This window comes from Pleurodeles waltl, chromosome 2_2 (assembly GCF_031143425.1).
Source record: "Pleurodeles waltl isolate 20211129_DDA chromosome 2_2, aPleWal1.hap1.20221129, whole genome shotgun sequence".
Taxonomy (NCBI): Eukaryota; Metazoa; Chordata; class Amphibia; order Caudata; family Salamandridae; genus Pleurodeles; species Pleurodeles waltl.
In genome coordinates, this window is record NC_090439.1 from 468,375,693 (window position 1) to 468,393,435 (window position 17,743).

The window sequence follows — 17,743 nt, forward strand, 5'->3', positions numbered from 1 at the left end:
AATGTACTATCTGGTATGGTGATATTGGTCCTATGATTATATGTATGTCTCCTCTTGTGTCCTTGACAATAACAGCGGTTTAAGGACCAATAAGAGAGTCATATTCTCCCTGGTGTTGGACTTCTCTATGATAGACAAACATCTTTGGGGCGATATGAGTGGTTCTTTTAAGACCAGATATGTATGAGGACCAAAAAAAAAAAGAATCTGAGCACAAGATTGTGCAAAAGCATGAAAAGGGAAAAATACCCTCTTGTGCTCATGTAACAGGAGCACAATTCAGAATACCGAATGTGGTGAAACAACTCTACCACACAAGTGGAAGATTCCATTAATGCAAATCCTGTATTAAACATACGAGCCTGTGAAGGAAACAGGGTAAAAGATCAAATCAAATCTGTCTGTGCAAAGATCTCTGCTTCCTGGAGACTGCCAGCGCAACTACAAGCTGATAAAGGAAATGGACAGGGTGGAAGAAAATTTGAGGTGGAGGGGGGGATAATGCTCACATTCATAATAACAACTCTAGGACAACCATCTCAGTAAAATCAGGGTAACTTGTGTCATTGCCTCTAGCAGATGTGTGATCTCCCAAACAAATAAATACAGCTTGTAGATCCTGTCAGACATCTCCTTATAGCTTGCTGCACTCTCATTGATAAAAGAGTTCTCTCAAAGCCCAGCAGGGAGAGATTGTCTAATACTGGTTGGACGTTGAGGCCCTACTCCCGCCTCAGCACTCCTGGACCTTATGCTGGCACAGTTAGCAAAACAGGAAGTGCTGGGGGAATGCTATACTGTTAATAACACCCAGTCTTGAGTGTTAGTGGTGTAACATTAGCCCCCTGCAGCCCCAGCAGTACACCCCAGAACTCCAGGAGGCCCCCTCAGCACGGTACACTTTTGCACAGGTGGTGGCTCCCAAGCTGGAGGGGTACTGACTGGGTAGGGTGGGAGCCCCCTCCATGTTGTTTGCAGTGGGGCCCCCTCAAGTTTTGTTATGCCACTGGTGAAGGTGTGGCACTAGTATCAACATTCATGGAAGCAGGTCCCAGGCCAGCTCTCCCTTGCTGCTGTATTGCTTGCTCCTGTTTGCTCCCTCATTCTCACTATCTTCTCCTCCTCTCCCCCTGTTTTTCTGAGTGCATTCTCCTGCTTTCTGCCTCATTTTCACTGCTTTCTCCCTCCTCTCCTACTGCTTTTCTGATTGCTTTCTGCCTCATTTCCCTCCTTTTTTCCAAGTGCTTTCTCCTTCTTTCTGCCTCGTTTTTCATTGCTTTCTCCCTCCTTCCCCCTTTTTTTGAGTGCTTTCTCCTGCTTTCTGCCTCATTTTCACTGCTTTCTCCCTCCTTTCTCTCCTTTTTTCCAAGTACTTTCTCCTTCTTTCTGCCTCATTTTCACTGCTTTCTCCCTCCTTTCCCCCATTTTTCTGAGTGCTTTCTCCTTTTTCTTGTCTCTTTTTTTGCTGCTTTCTCCCTCCTTTTCCCCAGTTTTTCTGAGTACTTTCTCTTGCTTTTTGCCTCCTTTCTTTCTCTGCTCATTCCTTTTCCCCCAGTCAAGCTCCTGCCAGTCACCTGTTTTCCAGCGCGGCTACACAGCAGATGGGTGCAGCAGGTGCGCCTGTCTGTGCTTGTCTGTGACCATCCATACCTGGACCATACCTAGTGCCAAGACCCCTAGCTCTTGCACCCATGAAGATACACAGCCACTGACATCTGAGCCCTGGACCCCAGACACACCAACAACCACTGCTGCCGCTCATCCCCGCGTACCATCAGAGGACCATTCTCCTGCTGACATTGCCGCCTCACCTTCATAACTGAAGCAATCAAAGCACCCAACACATCGACGAGACCACCACAAAACATCTCCAGTGCATCCTACCCAATGCACTTTCACTAGTTATACATGCCACTGAGGTCTGGGACACGATATTCTCCCTCACCCCAGAAGTCCTCTTCCTCAGAAAAACCTGTCTCAGCTCTGCCTCCACACCAGACATCGCCACCGCCATCCCTGAAGGTTACAAAGTAACACACTGGGACCAAACCAAGAAGCACAGTGGTGGAATGGGCATCATCTACTGGGAGTATCTGTTGCACCACTTTTCTTGATGACACAACACCAGTAATGGGACACCTCAACTTCCAACTTCACACAGATGGAAAATGCACCAACAAAGGCACCCTTGCCTACAGACCACCAGGACCCCGCCCAAGCTTCAGCAACAGCATCCTGGAACTCATTGTCCAGCAAGCAATTGACTCTGGGCACTACATATTCCTAGGGGACCTCAACTTCCACCTTGACGACCCCAGCGAAGCAAACTCCATGATCTCCTAGGAAAGCTTGACCAACATCAGCCTCAAGCAGCTCGTTACCCACCCAACCCACATCGCAGGAAACATGCTGACCCCATCTTCACCTTCTCAGAGTAAACTACACCCACACCATTCACCTGGTCCAACCACAACAGTGTACACTTCACCATCTCCAGACCCACGTATCGCAGCACTGTGCCCCCCAGATCCATGTGAAAAAACTGGAAAAGGGTATCCGAAGACCGGTGGAATGACACTCTCCGCTCCCACCTCCGAACCTCTACATATGACTCTGAACAAACAGCAAAGAGCTTCTCCCAGTGGATCACAATTTGCACCAACACCATCGCTCCCACCAAGACAGCTAAGGTCAAAGAAAAAAGCAAAAGAGCAAGCTGGTTTAAAGGGGAACTGCACTTCTCCAAATGCAACTAAAGACAACTTGAAAGGAAGAAGCTCAGCAGCAAAAAACATAGAAGACCGTACCACCTTCAGGGCTGCCCTCATCCACTACTACTACCTCCTGGAAGGAACCAAAAAGAAAGCAGTAGCAGACTGCATCTAAGCTAGCGCAAACCACAGCAGAGAACTCTTCACCATCATGAAGGAATGCACGAATCCTGCAGTCATCGAGAATAGCACACTCCTTCCCAGGAACTGTGTGACAACTGTGCAGACTTACACAACAAGGTATCGGCAATCTATGTAAACTTCAAATGCATACCCTCCACCACAGACAGCATCAACCAGCTCAGATGCACGAACACAAAGCCCGAACACCTTCTCACCCACTGCAAACTCTGCACTATGCAAGACGCTATCTCCATCACAGAACACTAGGGAGCACTCAGGGACCCTTGTCCCCACCACATCTTCAACCTTGGAAGCAAGACAGTCAGCAATGAGCTCAGGAAGGTCCTGAATACCTCCATCACTATAGCCTCGTTCCTGGAGGTCTGGAAACAGTGGAAGTGAGCTCCACATGAAAAAAAACATCCGCTGATCCAGCTGAATTGAAGAACTACTGGCCCATCTCTCTGCCCTCCTATCCAGCAAAAGTCATTGAGGAAGCAATCAACCAGCAACTTAACCAACACTAAGAAACCATAACTTCCTGGACCCCTCCCAATCTAGATTTCAAGTTAACCACAGCACTGGGACACCCCTGTTTTCAGCCTCAGATGACGACAGAGCCCTCCTGAGCCATGGGGAAACAACAGCCTTCATCCTCCTGGACCTGCCCTCAAATGGATCACCTCGTACCTCACCGGAAGAACCCAAAGGATCAGTCTCCCACCGTTCACCTCAGAGCCCAAGAAGATTATCTGTGGATTCCCCCAAGGATTGCCACTCAGCCCGACCCTCTTCACCACCTACAAAAGCCCCCTAGCTGTCACCATCAGATCACATGGACTCAACATCATCTCCTATGTAGACGACACACAGTTCATCCTCTCACTAGCCAAAGATCCCTCCTCTGCAAAAGCTAACTTCCACAGGTGTATGATGAACTTAGCGGACTGGATAAAGGACAACTGTCTCAATCTCAACACCAAAAAAATTGAAGTCCTGATCTTTGGGAGCAAGACCTCGCTGTGGACTGACACACGGTGGCCCGCAGAACTCGGCACCCCCCCACCCCAACAGACCATGCCCGCAACCTCAGCATCATCCTGGTTAGCAAGCTATCCACAAAGAAACAAGTCAATATAGTCTCATCGCCTGCTTCCGTACCCTTCACTTGCTCTGCAAGATCTTTAGGTGGCTCCCAGTAAACACCAGGACCCTCATGTGTGCCATCATCACCAGTAGACTGGACTACAGAAACAAGCTCTATGTAGGAATCATAGCACACCTCCTGAAGAGACTCAAGACAATACAGAACTCAGCGGCAAGACTCATATTCTACCTTCCCAGAAGGACCCACATCACACCTCATCCAAAAAAACTACAGTGGCTCCCTTTTCAGAAGAGATGCCAGTTCAAGATGCTGACCCATGCCTACAAGTCCCTGCACAACGAAGGACCAGCATACATTAACAAACGCCTGACCTTTAACCAACTGACCAGACATCTCCGATCAGCTAGAGTTGAAAGATAGCTATTGATTACTCACAAATTAAAATTCATGACTACTCTGCACCTTACTTTGAGGGTACCATTATCTGAATGGTCTGATGGAAACAGCCGTTAGTAAATGGCTTATATTAAATGGCCATTGAAGTCAACAAAAGCAGCAAAGAATTCATAAGAATCGAAATTTCATGCAAATACAAACCAGTCCCAGCTGGAGCTATTTTAATGTGTACATTCAGAGCTGAGTTTTTTGTCTAAAAATACCCTGAAAACCACGTTTCTGCGGGAGAGGCAGTCCTGCTGGCGGGTCCCCCCCGCGACGAGAATAATGGATGTATATTAGAGCGTGGCGTGTTATAAGTGCGCCGGACTGACACCATGAAAGCGTTCCCAGCCTTCACTATAGTTCAAGCTATTAATTAGCATGTAAAGGAACCGGATGTTGATGCAGCTAATCACCATTCCGGCTTAGGTAATCAAACCCAGATACGTCTATACGTGATTTCTAAGCTTTTTAGATTCCAGTCTGCAAAATAAATAATTGCATCTTTGAATTCAAGACCTGACATTTGAAAAGATTCTGAAAATAGGATGTTCATTATTTCAGCTGTGGTAAAGGAAGGTTGGCTGCATGCCAGAGCAAGCTCGGAGCCCTTTCTGTTTACTCATTTCTTTTGTCGTTCAGCGTCACCCACGGGGCAGAGTGCCATTACCAATGTGCTTTAGTAATATTCTGCAGAAAAGCCAGTTAACAAGCATCAAATGACCAAAGCTACCAATAATTTGTATGCACCTCCTGTATGGGACGCACGTTAGTAGCAGGAGCAGGATACAGGGTGATAGCTAAAAAAAAATCGGGGGAATGTATTGCCCCCATTGAATAACATTGGAATAGAGGCAATTTTAATCAGGAGACGGATAAAATAAAGCAATTGTTGGCTTCAAAAATCGGCCATCCCACCTGAACTGGTCTGGTGCATTGTATGGCAGCAACATAATCATCTTTAATTACTTGCCACTTTGCTAAGTTGCAAATTACCTTACTAATTGATAAGAATGAAATTCTTAGAGAGTCACATGGCAAGCAAGGGGTGAGATGGCGCACTCCAAGAAATACATTACACCAGTGAAAAAGTTTCTTTAATGATGCAGGTGCACATGACAAAGTATCACAACACCATGGACAATGCCTTACAGACTGTCATAGATCCCACTAGCATGTTTTGCCTGAACAATACACCCCCCCCCCCCTTTAAGGCCAGTCACAAACATTTCAGGCAACTTAAGGAACTACCCAACAACTCTTACCAACCTTCTTTCAGGCCACCTGGCCCTCATTCCAAAATCTCCATTTGTTGCGTATTTTAGCTCATAACAAACTCCCAACCCCTCATCCTAATCCCCAAACCTCACTCCCTGAGCAGCCGATCCAGCCGCCCATCAGGATAAGCAACCTTATTGCGGCTTGTAACCCATTACCATATCTGCCCATCCTCACCTCGCTTCCAAGATAGCTTCACCTGCTCATCAGTGACTATCACAATAAAACAACCCTGCATTTCTAACCTGTATCAACAAGCCCTAAACTGCACAAACCATTAACCTATTCTAGGGTGGAAGGGAGGCCTTGAATAACAGCCCTACAATGGGGTAAGTGGCTGATGTGTCGCATCAGGCAAAAAATGCTGATCAGCCCTTCACTCAAGTGACAGATCCCTAGCCTTTCTGTTATCCCAACATCCAATTAGCTTTGGGCAGTTAATGGACCGCACCACTATGCCCGAAAAGCCCAGGTTGCAAGCCTCTCTTGTTGCTTTACCCCAAGCCCCCATTTTCAAAGGCAATAGGTCTGCTGTTGAGAAGCAGGTAGAGCTGTTTTTGTACAATTTTTTTTGCAAAGGGTTGTTGGTTGACTGGGGTGTGAGCCCTAATCAGGCAGCAACCACTATTCCTGTCAGGGTAAGGCAAAAGCAAGCCCCAAATTAAAATGTGCCCACCCTCTGGGAGTTCGGCACAAAGCAGTCAGGTTTAACTTGAAAGCAATTTGTAAAGTATTTGCACAACCCTTCAAACAATAAAACAGTGAAAACACCACATGAGAAGGATCCCACACTAGGTTAGAAAAACAGAGCTTCATTTAATAAATAAAACAAGACCAAAATGCCAAACATCCAATTAGTGGAACTTGAATTATGATTTTTTTAAAGAATGAACTGTAAAACAATGCTTAGGAGTCAAAAGCACCAACAAGGGACATCTGGTCGTGCTGGACTGGAAAAAAAGTCAAAGGTTCAGGCCAACCACAATGGAGTGTGGGCCAGCTAATAGGGACCCAGTTGGGCCCAGTGAACCAAAGTTCCTTAAATCCAGGTCGCGAAACAATGTGTCTGTTCCAAACCACACATTAGATGGGATGTGTTAATGTTCTCTATGCAATAGCTGCGATGTGTCGGTTACAAGATGTGGTGTGGCTACTGTGAGGCTGTGATGCGTGTTCCTGATGCATCGACAATGAGGATGCGTAGGACAGTCAAGGCGATGCGTGAGTTCCGATGAGAGGAGAGTGCTGTTGATGGGGATGCAAGGACCGTGCACAAGAAAAGCACTGCAGTGTCAGTTCTAAAGGTGATGTGCTTTTTTTGAGATGTGAGGTACAGTGGCAATGCGATTCTGGTTGTGCCAGTTCTGATTTATGCAGTAGAGATGATGCATCAATTTTCCCCACACATCAACAGAGTGAGTTGATTCTACTTCCACAGCAGAGTATGTGTCGGTTGTGGTGGAGCAAGCATCTTAGAACCACTGCCTAGTGCCCAAGGGACCAGGGTTAGTGTGGCACCATTTGGCCGGGCAGACTCACAGATGGCGGAGTCCAGATGCAGGAGCCGGTTGCATTATGGTCAGAAGTCTATTGTGTCCCTGAGACTTCAGATCAGGAGGCTAGACAACTAGTCCTTGGAGTCACTCTGGGTTCTGCACTGAAGGTCCAGTCCTTCTCCCTTTTAGGCAAGAGGACAAGAGGCACAGGTCAGCACAGCAGGGCAGGAGTCCAACAAACAGCAGTCAGGCAGAGCGGCAGGTCCCCAACAGCACAGCAGTCCATCTACCTATCAGAATATCCACAGGTCCAGAAGTATACTGAAGTGGTAGTGTCAGAAGTCCAATACTTATACCCAGTTGGGCATTTGAAGTGGAGGAGACTTCAAAGGTGTGCCTTTGAAGGTGCACGGAGTCCCAGCCTTTCCAGCCCTGCTTCCACACTCACTACAGGGGGTTTGTAGCCCTTGTGTGGGTACAGGACGCAGCGTATTCAGGTGTAAGTGAGGCTGTTCCCAGGTCCTGCCTCCCATTCTGCTCAGGATTGCCCATCAGGGCCCGTCAAGTCACACTTAAGCTCCCATTGTGTATGGCTGCCTAGAAGGAATACACGAAGCCTACCTGTCATCCCAAACCCAGACATGTGATCAGAGACAGGCAATATGCACCAAGTTGCTAAAGTAAGATCATGCAAACTTTCTAGAAGTGGTATTTTCAGAATTTGCAATTTAAAACCCAACTTCACCATAGGTTAAGATTTTAAATTGTGATTCCGAGGAAACTAAGCTTGGGGAATAGGGGGGTTAAATCTTCCTAGATGGAAATGCTTATAAGGTGTAAAAAGGTAACTCCGACATTACCAATGTTATCCTGTGGGAGAGAAAGTCCTTGCAGTTGTGAAAAATTTAAGAGTTTTTCACTACCAGGACATGTAAAACTTAAAAGTACATGTCCAACTTTTTAGACACACTGCACCCTGCCCTTGGGGCTATCTAGCGCCTACCTTAGGGATGACTTACATGTATTTAAAATGAACGTTTGGGCCTGACAGATGGTTGACTTTGCCAGGTCGACATGGCAGTTTAAAACGGCACACAGAGGCTCTGCAGTGGCAGGTCTGGATGTACTTAAGTGGTTGGCACAATCAATGCTGCAGGCCCACTAGAAGCATTTAATTTACATGCCCTGGGCAAATGTAGTGCACTCTACTAGGGGCGTATAAGTAAATTAAATATGTCATGTGGGGATAAGCCAATGTTAGCACATTTTAGGGAAAGAGCACAAGCACTTTAGCACTGGTTAGCAGTGGTAATGTGTGCAGAATCCTAAGGCCGGCAAAAATGAAGTCCGCAAAAACAGGAGGCCTGAATGCAAAATGTTTGGGAAAACCATTTCAGGGATGCAAGGACTAACAGGTACACAATGTTAGGATGACCATATTTACAGAACCAACAGGCAGGATGGCCACAGATATAGAAATAGGACTAACTGTTGACAACTCATAAGGGAACTTACAATGCAGCACTTACACACATAGACAAAGGTCTACACTACCCCATCTGACAAACCTATAAAAAGACTATGTATATAGAATACCAGCATTGCAGATTCTGTGGACTTCTATTTAATACAGAATGGACAGCATTTGAAAGAGCAAAGATTTCAAGTTGTTCAATATCACACAATGATGGCATAGTCCATTGTGCTTTGTATTCTGGAACTTGAGGTCCTCTATTCATAATAGTGCAAAAAGACACCAAGTACCAGAAAGTGAAAGAAATGAAAAAGTAATAAAGTGTCAATGTGTGTTTTCATTGGAAAAAAAAAAAAACATTCAGGTGCTTTTCTCTGAGCTTTGCCAAAGCCTTTAAAATCTTAATGAAAACATTTCCTCTCTTACTCTGTGATGAGACACATGGCATGCTAGGCCTTGGGTGATGGAATCATGCAACACAAATAGCACAAGAACGGAGTTTATCTAATTTGTTGGGCATCGGCTTCCCCATTCACCAAGAAAATTACCCCAAATCTCGCACAGGCTAAATTACATATACTACACAGATCCTTCTAATCTCCACACTGACTTACCAAACTAGGTCTCGTAGAGCTGTAGCTCAGTTAACGCAAACCTTTGCCACATCTTTTATGATTCCCCTTTGCTATACAAATTTTGGACTAAAGTCCACAACACCACTGACAATATTTACCAAACTACACTCCCCAGGAACTTTTCATTCTCATTCTGTGGCACCTTTAACCCCTCCCAGACGATGGGCCTGCAAGGTGAAGAATTATTACTTGAAGACTTATTATTCACCCTCGCTCATAAAACCATCCTCTCCTCTGGGAAAGCATTGGGGAATCTCTCCAATAACACATGGTGGGAATGGTTGAGATATAATAGAGGTGCACATTCTATTCTCTCCACACAATACCCCTGAATATTAGCTCATAAGGCCCTATCGAACAACCTTGACTGCTACCTAGAAGTAATTAACCCCATGAGAAAAGTTTTCTACACGTGTCCGACCCAGTTAATTTACAACTCACTACACTGGTTCCTACCCTTATTATCTACATTTTATAACGCTACCTTAATGAAACTACCAGATACGTCTTGACAAAACTTGCTATACACAACTCCAAACCAAATTTGGGTAATCATCTCTCTATACTTTTCCTTTTTACCTTCTTTCCTGCTTACTACCTGTCCTACTTTCTTTCCACTTTTTCATGATATCTCCTTACGGTTGTGCATCAGAGACAGTAACGCATTGCTCAGCCCTATATTATCTATGTAAGATCAACTGTACCTGCCAACATGTATTTTTGTGTTAATATATTATGTAAAGAATGCTTTTAGCTCATGATTATCTGCCAACTGTCTTTTATGTATTAAAATTCTTAATAAAAAAATGTTTAAATCAAAAAACCTGCTGTGTTGAGTGAATGAGGTGAGGCAGCACAGTAGATGACTTTTGAAAATAATTCAATTTCTGCCCTTGGTGTGAGAAGATGGCTAGTGAACAGTATTAATGTTCCCTCTCATGCGACCTTTCTCAGAAACCGGGACATGTGTAAGGACACCGAGACAGTCTCTGAAAAACCTGGACTCTCCGGACAAATCATGGGACATCTGGTCACCCTATGCAAGGTACAAAACAATTTCTGGGGCACAAGAAAATATACAAATAAAGGAGTGACCCAGCAGCCCAGGCATGTAAACGTAGGTGGTTGTACACATGTGATCTGGCAAAATGCTGTTACTCATAGTGCATGGCAGCCACTGGGTAAAGTGGGCTTGGCTTGTGCTCTGATGGGCAGAAGCAAAATGTAATGACACTTAGAAAGACCAGTTAATGAAAATGGCTGACTGCAAGCCCCTTTATTTTGGATACATATTTTATTTGATTTATTATGTTTTGGGAAAAAAATGAGGCTGGCGGGATGACGAATGCCTTCTCTAGATCAGACCTAAAAACATGTTGTACAAAGTACAGGTTTATTTCCTATATTTCCTTTTTTTAGCAATACTAAATATTTCACAATAATCAATCTTTAAAACTAGAGCTACCAAATCGTCAATGGGAGGCAAAACTGCTAAGCAAAAGGTTCACTCCACCAGTTGCAGTGACCATTACAAGGATAAAATAATATGTGCTAGGTTGAATAAAGTGCAACTGTAGGTCAACGCACATGGACACCCGTGCTTGCTGACCCTAAGTTCCAGCTAGCCAGATAGATTCTACGTGATTTACTTATTCTTACCAGGGAGAATATTGTAGTAAACATTTGCTACAGATTTCTATGAAGGAATAAAATAAACATGACTCTCTTATTAGATGTTATTATTAAAGAGCAACGGGGTGTGAGAAAACATTGCACCTTGTAGACTTCAGCGATGGCGTTGGTGATCTAAGAAAAGGAGTGCCCATACTTTCTTGATGACTTTGAAACTTTACATCTCATGATTTTTCTTACAAATTGAAAAGGCCGTACTTTGGGGTTTCTTTTTGGGAGAACCATTTCATTTCCTGTGACTGTTTAAAGGATCCTCCCTAGTGTGGCCTGCAACATACTTGCCTCTGATATTTGAGATGAAATACTTGGACAAGGCAGTTAAGCATCTTATAGTCTTTAGATTTAATGAAGCTCATGTCTATTTCGTACATCCCTCTTGTGTTACCTCATGCCAAGTTGGCCTTTAACAAGCAGAAGGATGAATTCAAATGTGTTAAACTACAGATTTCTCTCTTTCTTGGGCAAAGGATTGCAGTTATGTGAGCCCAGAACCTTATGGTAATATTCAGTGTGTGTATCGAGGCAGGGTATGTGTAGCATATGTATGGTACAAAGACTGTGTGTGTGGTGATAGCTGAAGTACTGGGACCAGTGAGATTCATTTTGGGTGGCTACAGAATTAGCATGGCAAGAGATGGAGCTTGGTTACATCTTCCGTAGGCAGTGGATGTATGTTGACTGTATTGCTGTGGCTGGAAAGTGGAGAATATCTGGACACTGATATGAGGGAGTGTAAGAAATTGATGAACTAGTTGAGGAGGGTGAGTGCCCACCTCAAATAATAACCATAATCCTTGTTATGATGAACCCTTATAGTCACAAAGTTAACCTGAGCTCAACCCCCGGCAGCTATTGCACAGAGTAGACAGGCTTAACTTAAAGGCATGTGTAAAGTATTAATGCACTACTCAGGCAATATTAAAGTCAAAATACAACACAAGAAAAATCCCAAACCAACTTAGAAAAGTGGAGTAAATTTTACCAAACAAAGTGACACCCAAAGAACAAAAATTCAATAGGTTGAACAGGAGTTAAGTTTGAATTTACAAATAGTGTAAAAAAAACCTTAGGTGTCTACCACAGTCATTTGGTTGCACTTGACCGGGACAAGAGTACATTTTAAGGCCGACTGCGATGGAGCACTGTTTGGATACAAGGACCAAGATCATCCCAATCAAATTGTTACCTTTAAAGGTCAAAGCTTTTCTGGAGCAAAAAGTCCTCAGTGAGGCAAGAAAGCAGGCTGTGGCCAAGCTGAGCATGATGGCGAGAAAGCTCTGAGCAGAAAGCTCTGAGCAGAAAAAGTTCAGGGTTCATGCCCAAACAACCTTAGACATTAATTGTATACAGGTGGCATCTTGATCCGATGATGCTTTCTGTGCTTGGACATAGAGATTTCTTTAAATCTCAGATTTCCTCTATGGCACAAGGCTGAAGGTATTGTCTAAAAATGGCTCAGCATCGTCAGATGTCGGTCAACATCTGATGCGCTGAATCGGATTTTCTTTGTGGAGAAGAATGGAGCTTGAACTACAGAGAACTCAACACCAGTGACAATGCACATGTGGCAGATCAGCTTGGCAGGCTGATACCGGACTCACACAGGTTCTCCGGGTAAAACGTTTCTAAATCCCAGGCTTCAGACAACTTTAGGAGAAGTACACATTGAAATACGAGGACTCAGGGACAGCACTTGAGGGCAAATCTCACTCCTGCAGAGTACAGCCACAAGGTTCAAGGCAGGTCTAGTTGGAACTGGTCAGCTAAGGAGCTAGATGTGCCCCTGTAGGGGAAACGGGTCAGACTTATGACCCTTGGTGTCTATTTCTTTGTCCTGTGCACAAGAGGGAGAACAGGTCTAATTTCAGGGTTCTTCTCAGGTCATAGACACCAGGTTCCCTTCTATTCTTCCATAATTCTAGTAGTGATGTGAGGAGTGTACTGTGGGAGCCACATTTATGCATGGCACCAGCCTGTGGACGGAGGCAACTCCTGGCCCCTAGCTAACCATGGGGTAAAAGTTCCCAGGGGTAACCCTACCCAGTTGTTCAGCACTTCCTGTGTGCCCTGCTGCAAAAAATCCCACAGTGCTCCTCACTCTTAATTCTAGCAAGAAAGAAGGTTTCTTCCCATGGTCAGAGCTTCCTGTGCCCAACCAAAGGTGTGGCAATGGAAATGGCACATCTCCCCTGTGGTCACTTTAACCTAGTTCTGGGCAGCTACAGGGATTGGTGCCGGCCTGACTAGAGGGACATCCTGTGAAGGGAATGACAGCACCTTCCTACTCCCAAGGCCCTTTGTCCTTGTCCTGGGAGTAATTTACACCTCACTACAGGGGAGTCATCAGCTGCAAGGTGTGAGTTGGAAAACTTATAGAACTGCTTTTGAACAGTTAGGGGGAGAAGTGTGATTTTTCCATTATATCTTTCCAATGATAGCTAGTTAAAATTCAACTTTACCATGAAATTGGATTTTCTCAAACTATTACAACAAGTCTTTAAATGTTTTTCTAGCTGAAATTAGCACAATAATGTGTAATAATGTGAGGCAGTATTTCACTATGGAAGCAGCCAGCCTTACTGTAGTAAAAATAGCTTTTAAGCGCTTTCACTGTAAGGATATGTGGAACATTAAACATGTACATGTCCTACTTTTAAAAACCATGCGACTTGTCTTTATGGACCCTAATGTCTACCTTAGGGGTGGTTTATTAGTATTTAAAAGGAAGGTTTAGGCCTGTGAAAAGGGTTTGTTTTTACTTTGCCAAGCTATGCTACAGTGGTAGGTATGGGTTGCGTTTATTGTGTCCCTGCAGTGAGTACCTGCAGCCCACTGGTGACATTTAACATACAGGCCAGGGGTATGCAGAAAATCAGAGCCGCCAAAGCCCTAGATTCAAATTACATTCCAGCTCAGGTTTTCAAAGGTGATACTAACCTGTGGTCAGTGATACTCCATTCATTGTACCACTCATGCCTATTGACCCAGCAGGTCCTGGAGAGTTGGAGGGGCTTGTTTCTTCACCCCATATTCAGGAAGGCTGATAGGAAGGATCCAGCACACCACTGACTTATTGCCCTCCTAGATATGAAAGCAAAGGCCTACATCTCAATCCTCCTGAAAGAACTGGAGCACTGGGCAGAGGCAAATGAGATAATTATGATTTGCCAAACGAGCTGCAGGGCAAATTTCTCAACAACGGACAATATAGTGGCACTCTCTTGTTTAATTCACCAAGCCACTAGCCTGAAGCAGCATGCCCTCTATGTGTGTTTTGTTGATTATTCTGCTGTGTTTGACTCAGTAGATAGGACTAACTTATGAAGTAAGCTCCAAGTATGGGGTATTCCAAACAACTTGTTCCAAGCAATATCACTATGCATCTCAACCTGGGTGAGGATCAAGTTATTGCAGGCAGCGGTCACAAAGAAAATTCTCATGGATAACGACTTAAAGCAAAGGCGTGTGCTTGTGCCCTGCCAATCTGTACACAGCAGACATGTGTTCAGCACTGGGACAGGCCAATCTAATTCCACCAATAATTAGAAACATTAAAGTCATGATATTACAATAAGCAGAGTTCTCGTGCATCACTCTTGAATAGTGATCCAAAAGCCCTCAACGCCCTCCACCAATACAATACGACAAATAAAAGCTTGGCAAATGGCTCAAAGACTAAAGTAATACATTTTGGCTGAACACCTAAAAAAATAAATCACTTCTGTAGCCTGGGTCCTTTAAAAATCTAAAACACTGAATTGTATAGTTATGTGGGAGTCTGGCTATCTTTAAAGGGAGGAGTAAAAGCACACCTGAGGCATCTAAAAGCAAAGGTGGAAATAATAATCACTATAGTCTGCCAGCTCAATAATTCATGAGAAAGCCCTTCCAGAGACCCAATATGATGTGTTATAGACGCAACACTCCTCCCTATGATCAAATAGGGTCATGAAAACTACCCGGGGCAATTCATCAAAGCCATTGAAAAACTTCAACTAAAATTTTACAAAAGGGCTTTTAAATTACCATCATACATATGGGGCTGTCCGGTTAGACTGGAATTTGGCTTGGAGGGCCAGTATTGCAACCTTTTTAAAGTACAATTACAGGTTTATAAAGGTGCCGCCTATGTCCCTGAAAGCAGACCTCCAGCATGTCTTTAAATCAGAAAAGGATCCCTGGCCATACTACATTAAAAAATAATTTGAGTCAGAGCAGAACAAGCTGCAACTCTTGCATGCAGCACTTAAAGGAATCTAGGAAAAACAGACAAGATCACTCTAAAAAATAAGTGACATGGCCAAAATGAAGAACTCACCGGTACCAAAAGCAGTGCAAAAATCCAGTATGCAGCCATATTGCCTGAGCCCACAGCCATACATCAACTGGTCAATCCGGAAAACCTGTCTCCAACAGATTATGGTTGCAAGGCTGATGGGCCAACAGATCAATTAACTAAATCCCAAATGTCTCTAAGATTGCCAACTGCAGACTTTGCGATTATAAGTACAAATCTTTCGCCCATTTATTATGCTGCTGCCCAGCAGTACTGCATGCTCAGCGAACCCTATTAAACCCGCTTTTCCCTGCATATGGATCCCAAACCTGCAATGAGGCAAGGACCCTTGTGTTTACTCTCACTGAGCCAACACAATTGGCCAAATTAGGCAAGTACATCAGCCTTACACAAGCATTCCCACAAGAGTCGAATAAACTTGGATATACTATACCTGGAAAGGACAACCCAAAGTTCAGCTAGACATTCCTAGAAAGTGGCAAATCTACATTGAATATGTGTAATGCCTGCTTACCACACCACAAGGGCAGTTTAGATGAGGCCCATCCCAGAAACATTATTGACGCATGCAGAATGGGAAGGGCATTACCCTCATTTAAGTTTCCACATAGGGAGGTTCCCCAGATGCAGTCCTCACCTGAGTGACATTGCAGTGCGATTAGGAGAAAATTGAACTTTTATGTGACCAAAGTGATAGAAAAGGATAGCGCTTGATTTGTAACATACCATTCTATGCTGAACTATTGTATTCTGCTTATTCATTTGTTGTTAGTTACGTCATCGGCATACAATGTTTAGTTACGTCATCGGCATACAATTTCTAGCCTCTAGCATTTTTATTTGTTAGATACACTCTACAGTATTTTAAATAAGTACCTTAGCTACCACTAAGCCTTTTATGGTTCTGTAGTTACATCCCTTGGTGCAGCTACAAATCTAGGTCTTTCTCTTGGCATATAATACTGTTCTATTCTACTTTATGCATTCGTTCATTTCTACTTAATGCAATTGCTTTTATATGTCTCGAACACTATAAAGATTTTAAATTGTAAAGATTCACACAATAAACTTGAATGACTGACTGACGTGGCCTGGGTATACTTTGTACCATATACTAGGTGTGCCAGTCAGGTGTATACCAATTTCATCATGTGTAAAGGTGGAGTACAACCACTTTACTGCTTATTAGCAAGAGTAAAGTGTACAGAGGTCTATGGCTGTAGGAAATTGGGTTATTAATTATGATATAAAACACAATCCCTGTTAGAGTGACCACAAAAGTCACTAAATAAACATGTGCTTAGCCATCTGGTAGCTTGGCACGAAAGCAGACAGGCTTAACTTAGCTGCAATGTTTAAAGCATTTGTGCAAAATTTGAACAATAATAAAGTAAAAATACATCACAAGAAAAATTGCAAACCAATTTACAAACAAGACAGTAATTTAATAAATTAAATGACACTTAAATAATCAAAATCCATTCAGTAGAACTAGAGATATGAGTTTTTAAAATGTTTGGTGAAAATAGTGCCAAGACGCAAAAAACGCCACTCTTTGTTATTTGGTTGCATTGAACCAGCGGAAAGTCACATGTTGATGCCAATTGTGATGGATTGCAGGCTGGATACATGTACTAGGTTAATCCTGCTGATGAGTTACCTTCTCAAGTCTATCATAAAGGGTTCTGTTTGTTTTGGCAGGGATGGCGAGGACAAAGGTGTCGGCACAAGGAGCAGGTCAAATGTAAGGGATGGTCGTTACTGTAGTGCAAAGAGCTAGTCCTCACAGAAGCTTTGCAATGGTTGATTGTTACAGACGGTCGTGTTGGCATGAAGTGCAGGTATCACTTTATCGGTCGTCATGGATGGCCATTGGTGACCCTAAGAGCAGGTCCTGCTGGTGCTTCGAATTGGCGATTATTGCCAGTAGTCAATTTTTGGTGTGAAGAGGTTACTTCATGCTCATGACGAGCCAAAAACTTCTGTAACTTCACCTTTTCTCCAGGAGGAGTTCTCTCTGATGCCAGCCAGGGTAACACAGCTTGGGGATCGGGACCCACTCCAGCAGAGGCCAAAATCATAGCTCAGGGAGGTCTAGTTGGCACTAGGCAGCTGGGCAATTTCTAAGAGGCATCTGGAGCCTTATTTTGTTGCAGTAGCTCACACATTAGGTCACTCAACTATCCTAAAGGCCAATCTGGGTAGCCTGGGTTCAAGGCAACCAGGTCCAATCTTCTTTCTTTGGACAACTGGACAGTTCTTTTTCTGAATCTTCCACAAGTCCATGAGTGTGTGCTGATAATAGACTCTGAAGGTCCATTTTGAGACCTGGTACCAGCCTTTGTGTTTTGGACTTCTCTAACCTACCCCCAAGACTGGTTATGATCAGTTCTTCCTCTTCCCCTGAGGTTGGCTCCAAACGTCCCAGAGT

The 17,743-nt window shown here is 43.9% G+C and overlaps 1 protein-coding gene across 11 annotated transcripts in view; it reads left to right on the forward strand.

Moving 5' to 3' along the window:
• Positions 1–17,743, forward strand: part of DLGAP1 (DLG associated protein 1) — a 2,415,981-nt gene that overhangs the window by 1,242,711 nt on the left and 1,155,527 nt on the right. The window contains exon 3 of one of the 11 annotated variants that reach the window (XM_069219947.1): positions 10,278–10,368. The exons of the other annotated variants lie outside the window; for them this stretch is intronic. The gene's annotated coding sequence lies outside the window, so the exon portion shown is untranslated. The remainder of the gene's footprint in view (positions 1–10,277; positions 10,369–17,743) is intronic. 11 annotated transcript variants of the gene reach the window in all.